Source organism: Brassica napus, chromosome A10 (genome assembly GCF_020379485.1).
Source record: "Brassica napus cultivar Da-Ae chromosome A10, Da-Ae, whole genome shotgun sequence".
In the NCBI taxonomy this organism is placed as follows: Eukaryota; Viridiplantae; Streptophyta; class Magnoliopsida; order Brassicales; family Brassicaceae; genus Brassica; species Brassica napus.
The window spans coordinates 14224553-14232762 of NC_063443.1; the positions used below are offsets into that span (position 1 = coordinate 14224553).

Below are 8210 nucleotides of genomic sequence, written 5' to 3' on the forward strand. Positions count from 1 at the left end.
TTTTTCCTAACGTTTCTATACACGGAGTTATATATACATATTAATACTGTAATACCCTTTAAACTCAACCGGCCAACCTGCTACCAAAATTAATTAAAAAATAAATTATTAACTGCATAAAAAGTATCTCGTGTCTTACCTCTATTCACAATTTCCTTTTCACTTTTGTTGATAATTTTTCGAGGTCGAGTGCTTTCCAGAACCGATTTGCTCCAAATCCCCCCCCCCCTCTACCTTCAATCGACATCTTTTCCATCTTCTTCGTGCTTCCTTTCAATCGTGTTCGGCGTTTGGTTTCGCGTTAGGGTTCTGCGTTAGAGTTTCAGCGGCGGTTAGTAACACATCCTTCCTATCCAACTTCACAAACTCGATTCTTCTCAGATCTATGAAATTTTTGTAAATTCTCCCTTGTTTCCGTCGATTCTCTTCGTTTTTGCTTCCTCTGTGTTTATTTTCTTCTATTTGGGCTCATCTCATAGTATACTTATCTAATTTAAAACCTCCATTCCATTTGGGATGTAATAGTATACTTATCTAATTCATATATTCCATTTAGAATAGTATCATCGTTTCTGTTGCATACCATCGATACCGTTTACAGAATTAATCCCTCTCATCGGGCTTTTCCAATTTGATTGAGGGTTTAGATTTTTCCGAGTTGTGTGAGAGTTCCTTTAATTTGAATTATCTTTGTGTCAGTGCTGCAAAATAAGTAGTGTAGTAATTTAGGGGAAGATGTGTAGAATATCACAGCTTACAAATGCTCACTAAGTAGACATAGTGTGATATTTATAAACTCGAGTCCATTTGAAATGAAATAGTATTCGTATCGAATTGAACTATTTCACTTAAGATAGTATCACTTGCTATTCTGCTTTTCTTGTCTGGTATTTCCTTGTTTGTAACGTATTTATTGTATAGTCATTTTGATTTATGCTTTGTGCGTTTGCTCGTTTTGTTTAGTTTGTTAGCCTTTTGAATTACATAGAATATCATTGTTTTTCTAGCATTATACTTGTTTGTCTCTGTCACTGATAAATATACAATCTTTTCTATGGTGAATGTCAGACCTGGTAGGTAAATTGACTTCTACAATTTAAAATCGGTTGTGTTTCCCTCTGATGCTCTTCTTCTTTCTTATGCTTGAAATTGGGATTTTGTATCAGCGATGGATAGTACATAGTGTAAAAATCGTGATTATTTTGTAGAATAGTATCTGCACGAGCTGAGTCCACATATGTATATAGCGCACTTATTATGTTTATATGTATATAGCACACTTATTGTGGAATAATGATTATTTTGTGGAATAGTATATGTCACATGGAATATAAGAAAGTTATAGTTTCACATTATTCTATCTTATATGGAATCATAGTTTTATATCTTATTCATTTCCATCTGATAACTATACTTATTCTATTTTGAGTGCTACCTCATTTCTATATTTAATATTATAATTCCCACCTCTTATTTCATTCTACAGGTTTGGTATGAACGAGTTAGGCCTTATATGTAGATTGTTAGAGACATGCTTTGAATCCACTGGCAAGAAAAGAATTAACAACTAATTCAATCTTCGTTGGACTGAAGTGATAAAAAATGCATTAGAGGATGAGGACCTGGCGATGTTGAATGCATCACAGTTTGGACAAGTCTTGCGATGGGGTCATATACCTTCTCTGTTATGCTTCTTCATTATTTTCTTGCACGACAGTTCATTCTTGAGAAGGACTTCGAACTATGGTGGCTTTTCGTGGGAAAACCAATTTGTTATGCTACACAAGCTTAGCTTTCATGGGAAAACCAATTTGGGGAGAAGGGTTCATATCTGATGTGTAGGCGTTGCTATTTATATACTATACTATGTATTATACTATGTCTTAACCCATTGCATATTTCATGTCTCTTGAGAAATGTAAATAGATGACTCATGTATTATGGCAGGTGGATTTAATTTGTTGTAGGTTTGGGTTGCCTATGTATTGCGTTTTATATTTCCCTAATTTGGGTTTAGTGTGTAGTGAGAAGTGTTCTATTACCATCCCCATTAGTTTCGTATTTCATGTTACCTATAAGGCATGTAAATACATACCTCCAGTATTATAAGAGGTGGGTTTAATTTTCCGAAGGTTTGGTTTGCCTATGTTTTGGGGTTTATATTTACCTAACTTGGGTTTAGTGTTTAATGTCAAGTGTTCTATTACCATCCCCATTAGCTTTGTATTTTATGTTGCTCATGAGGACTGTAAATACATGTCTCCAGTATTATGGAAGGTGGATTGGGGTCTATATTTCTCTAACTTGGGTTTAGTGTTTACTGTCAAGTATTCTATTATCATCCTATTAGCTTTGTATTTTATGTTGGTCAAGTCTAGATTGACTGTATACACAGTACCATTTTAAATAGTACGGGTCAGATAGAATATAAGTCTTCTCGTAATGGACTGTGCGACTGTGTACGTAATCCTATAAGACACATTTATAATTATTAACTTACACATATATACTTTAGCATATGAAATTAGATTTACAATGATACGATGCTACTCAAACTAGTATGGAATGCTTGCAATCGGTATAGAATATACATTAGCTTGGGTTTAGTGTTTACTGTCCCCATTAACTTTGTATTTCATGTTGTTCATGAGGACTATAAATACATGTCTCCAGTATTATGGAAGGTAGATTGGGGTTTATATTTCCCTAACTTGAGTTTAGTGTTTACTGACAAGTATTCTATTACCATCCCATTAGTTTTTTATTTCATGTTGGTCAAACATGGATCGACTGTGTACATAGTACCATTTTAAATAGTACGGGTTTAATAGAATAGATGTATTCTCGTAATAGATTGTGCAATTGTATACGTAACCCTATAAGACATATTTATAATTATTAACTTACTCATTTATACTTTAGCATATGGTATAGTTCGCCGCTAAATAAAATAGTATACTTTGATTTTTTTTATTAGTAGTTGTTAAATGGGAATTAACCTTCTTTGTAATCCTTAGAAACATAAGACGGTCTACTATCACTTTATTTAGCTTAAACATTGATTGTGTCAATGGTTTCTATTTCTAAGTTGGGTTTAGTGATTTAGTTCATTAGTTTATTTTTAAATTTTCAGTGTTGCTGCTCTCTCAGTTAGAATTGGATTTACAGTGATACTATTCTACCCAAATTAGTATGGAACGCTTGCAATCAGTATAGAATATACGTTTCTTTATCTTCTATTTTGCCGTTTCATTTCACGCGCTTCCAAAATTCTTTCATTGTTACTATGGGTCACAAAATCACCACGTCGTTTTCTTTATGTGAAGGAACCGGATACCTATTACTAAGAAGGGTATAACCGGCTGGAATGATGGCAAAAAGACAGTCATTACATTCTGTCAAAATCATGTCTAGTCTCTTGATTTCTACATGAAATATGGCTATTACGCCAATAAGCCCATGAAATAATATGAAGGGACAAAAAAAAAGCATGGGACCCAAAAACAATTCTGGGAAAAGGATGGGTTGATTTGTCAGGGAAAAGTGCCAATTTCGACCCAAACTATTTCAGTCGTGCCAAATACGACCCGAACAATTGATCAGTGCCAAATACGACCTCAACTCAATTATAATTCAAAAAAACTACCCGAACTTCTTAAAACGTGCCTAAATCTACATTGACTCTAACAGAAGTTAGTCAACCGTTAACAAGATAAAACGACGTCGTTTGATATACGAGGAAAAGTGCCAATTTCGACCCCAACACTCTCAATCGTGCCAAATAAGACCCGAACAAATGGTCAGTGCCAAAAACGACCTCAACTCAATTATAATTTTAAAAAAAATTATCCAATTTTTTCTAAAACGTGTCTAAATCTACATTAACTCTAACAGAAGTTAATCAACTTTTAACAAAGATAAGACGATGTTGTTTTGATATATGTATTTTTTTTAAAAATATGTTCATTTCGGGATTCAAATCCGTGCTGGGATATCCTTTTAAAGGGGCACACTAACAACTAGACTAAAATAATTTTTTGAAATATTATTACAAATTGAAATTCTCCATTATATAAACTACTATTCTTGTTCATCTTATCCAATTTAAAACTTTGGTGATTGCTTTATATATTTTAGTTATTATTTAATTTGTCTAATATTGTGTACAACATATCTTAGTGAAAGAAAGGTAAAAGGCCTCTTAACATTTTTGAACAAAATATCAAAATATATAATATCAACTTTGAAAACTAAAAAAAAATTCTCACCTAATTTTAAAAATTAAAAAAAATTTATATAAGAAAATTGTATAAATAAATTCAAAGTTGTAAGCATATTTAAGATCGTATAATAATAAATATTTTATTATTTATATTTTAGTAAGATATAATTTTATTAAAGATATGATAAATAAGAAAAACACGTTAATGTATTTATATAAATCAGAAAAAATTGTCACCAAAATTTTAAATTGGATAAGATAAAGAATAATAATAGTTTATATAATTTCAAATTTGTAATAGTATTTTATGGAATTTTAAAACCATGTTGTGATACCCTTTTAAATGGGCACACTAACAACTAGATAAAAGTAACTTTTTAAAATACTATTACAAATTTGAAATTATATAAACTATTATTATTCTTCATCTTATCCAATTTAAAATTTTGGTGACAATTTTTTCTGATTTATATAAATACATTAACGTGTTTTTCTTATTTATCATATCTTTAATAAAATTATATCTTACTAAAATATAAATAATAAAATATTTATTATTATACGATCTTAAATATGCTTACAACTTTGAATTTATTTATACAATTTTCTTATATAAATTATTTTTAATTTTTAAAATTAAGTGGGAATTTTTTTTAGTTTTCAAAGTTGATATTATATATTTTGATATTTTGTTCAAAAATGTTAAGAGGCCTTTTACATTTCTTTCACTAAGATATGTTGTACAAAATATTAGACAAATTAAACAATAACTAAAATATATAAAGCAATCACCAAAGTTTTAAATTGGATAAGATGAACAAGAATAGTAGTTTATATAATGGAGAATTTCAATTTGTAATAATATTTCAAAAAATTATTTTAGTCTAGTTGTTAGTGTGCCCCTTTAAAAGGATATCCCAGCACAGATTTGAATCCCGAAATGAACATATTTTAAAAAAAAATACATATATCAAAACAACATCGTCTTATCTTTGTTAAAAGTTGATTAACGTCTGTTAGAGTTAATGTAGATTTAGACACGTTTTAGAAAAAATTGGATAATTTTTTTTTAAATTATAATTGAGTTGAGGTCGTTTTTGGCACTAACTATTTGTTCGGGTCTTATTTGGCACGATTGAGAGTGTTGGGGTCGAAATTGGCACTTTTCCTCGTATATCAAACGACGTCGTTTTATCTTGTTAACGGTTGACTAACTTCTGTTAGAGTCAATGTAGATTTAAGCACGTTTTAAGAAGTTCGGGTAGTTTTTTTTAATTATAATTGAGTTGAGGTCGTATATGGCACTGATCAATTGTTCGGGTCGTATTTGGCACGACTGAAATAGTTTGGGTCGAAATTGGCACTTTTCCCTGATTTGTCAACACCCGTTACGGGTTTTGGTTGGTAAAGTGTAAACGCAGTTTTACATAGTGGTAACGTAAGAGCTGTCAAACTCAAAACTAGCAAGCCATGAACGAGTGTCGGACCTCGAGCAGCCTGTTCTGAGCCTTAGTTGTCTTCTCATTTCAACACTTATTTAGTTGTTGTTGAAATAAAGATTTAATCTGATTGTTGTGTAGTTAAGAAAACAAGCAAATGTAAAAAGCAGAATACGTAAGATAATGTGAAACTGCCGAGTTTTAAGTTATCCCACTACATAAAAGCTACTAATTTTGAATGTTATAAAGGATGCCACATAGGCAAAATATTCTCAGCCATTCATTCTGCCACATCACTGATAACCCAGACCAACAAATCGTAATTGCAGCCCAGCCCGTTAACCGGTTTCGCTCACGAAATTGCTGTCTCCGTCTCTTTGCTGTTGGGCCAGATTAAAAAATTTTCCAGCCCATCCCATTACTTATTTCAACTGTCAAACTATTTTCTTTTGCATTTTCTATTATTGCAGACAATTTTTTATTTCAACTGTTTTCTATAACAATGTGCAAACCGACTAAGTTCCCTTTGATCTTAAAATAGTACGCCCAAGATAACAAAACCCCCTCATTTCACACACAGTCCCTGTAAATTTCTATAAAAAACTAAATTCTACTATCAAACCCACCCAACAAATTTACTACTACCACCTATAATTATGGCCCGGCCTACTTAAACTTTTAAAAAAACCATGACAATACTTAAAAAAAACACACCCTAACTATGTTCACTTTAAAAAAAAAAATTTAAACAAAATTGCCAAAAAAATACTAATTCTCATTCTTATCTATGTAGCACATGCACCACAAGATCAAAGCAATTAGGACAACACCCTCGAACCTCATCCAATAATCGTTAGGATCCTTAGGGTCTGGCCCATCACAAATCACAAAAATAAAGATGCTTTCCTAGGGACAACTTTCATATGTCTTGACATCCAGGTTTGTCTAAAATTCATATTTTTAATTATTCCAACTATATTTCAAATGATTGCTTCTAACCACTAAACAGGAACAAAAAATGGAGGGGAAGGTACCTATTTCTACGTCTGACACAATGTACCAACGCTTCGAAGAAGGGAAAATTTATCACATTAGATATTTTAATCTCCTCCCCAATAACCAACGTTACAGGCTTACCGATCAACCATACATAATCAATATCAAAGAAACAACAACTATTACACTGATTCAAGAAAACATTGCACCGATTCCTTCATACATATTCCGGCCACAACGCTACACCCAGTTGATCAGCTTAGCAAGTGAAACCAACTTCCTACCAGGTAAAAAAAAAACAAAAACTCTCTCACACAAAAATAAATCCTAATTTTTTTCCAAACAACCAAATTATTCCTACAGATGTTGTTGGCCGCATTTGCCTCATCCAAGGAAGTGATTTATATAACCACTACACAGATTCAAAAATCATCATTGGATTACGTTTAGACAGGTACAAACTTTTTATTAAGTAATAATTGGTTTACAACTAAACAAAATCTAATACAATAATTATTTGTAGATCGAAATTGGTACGTCTAACTTTATGGGACAAGGAGGCATCTAATTTCAGGGAGTTAAATCGCATATCAACAAGGAAAAAACAAGTCGTAATCATCACAAGTATCATTCCACGGATACATGAAAGTAATAAACTAAACATAAACTTTACAAAAAACTAAATGCTAACAAATATTTGCCTTTTTCAGAAAAACTATCACTCACAGCAACACCTGGAACGCGCTTCTACTTTAACAACGAAATTGATATCATTCAACGCTTCCAAAAGAGGAATAAACTGCTATCTTAAGCCTCATAGCAAACACCACCAGTCAACTTTTAAAACATTTACGTTACCACTTCCTACATCAATTAAATTGTCACACACAAAGATTATTTTCTCATTCAAATATCGAATTCCTCAAAACTATTTATTATTCATACTTACAGTTGTTTTTAAAAAAAAAATGATCACCGTTTCGAACTTCTCCCCTGTATAAAAAAACAAAACTTAACTTATCCTTTCAGAAACCAAAAAACACACAATTTTAATTCACCTGATTTTTATTAAACATGTAATCCGCGCGCAGCGCGGACGCCGGCCCTAGTTAGTATAATAAAATAAAAAGCAGAATACGTATGAATGAAGCAAAATCTCGACGAATCCAAAACGCTTATTTTATAAGTTTGTGTGTTATACATTAATGAACACTGTGAATATTCATAAACTCCCCTTGTACTGCATTATTTTACAACATTATGCTTTTAACTAGAGTTTTTAACCGCGCTACGCGCGGATAAGATATTATATGTATTTCTCAATTCTAAAAAAATAATATATAATATTGTATTACATTATTTAAAGAATATAAAATAAGACTACATAACATAAATATATTTTTTTAATTTTCTTTGTGAAAATCATTATGTTGTTTGATTGTTGTATTTGATTCGCATATTTGCATAGATATATGTGATAGATGAATAACTATATTTTTATTATCAGTAAATAATATATATTTATTATATAATATAAGAAAAATAAAATTATT

The 8210-nt window shown here is 31.2% G+C and overlaps 1 long non-coding RNA gene across 1 annotated transcript; it reads left to right on the forward strand.

Annotated features, from left to right (window-relative positions):
- Positions 1-4533: 4533 nt before the first annotated feature.
- On the forward strand, positions 4534-7904 carry LOC106419312. The gene is made up of 3 exons (XR_007317234.1): positions 4534-6944; positions 7021-7111; positions 7181-7904. It is a non-coding gene; the product is annotated as an uncharacterized LOC106419312 (long non-coding RNA).
- The last annotated feature ends 306 nt before the right edge of the window (positions 7905-8210 follow it).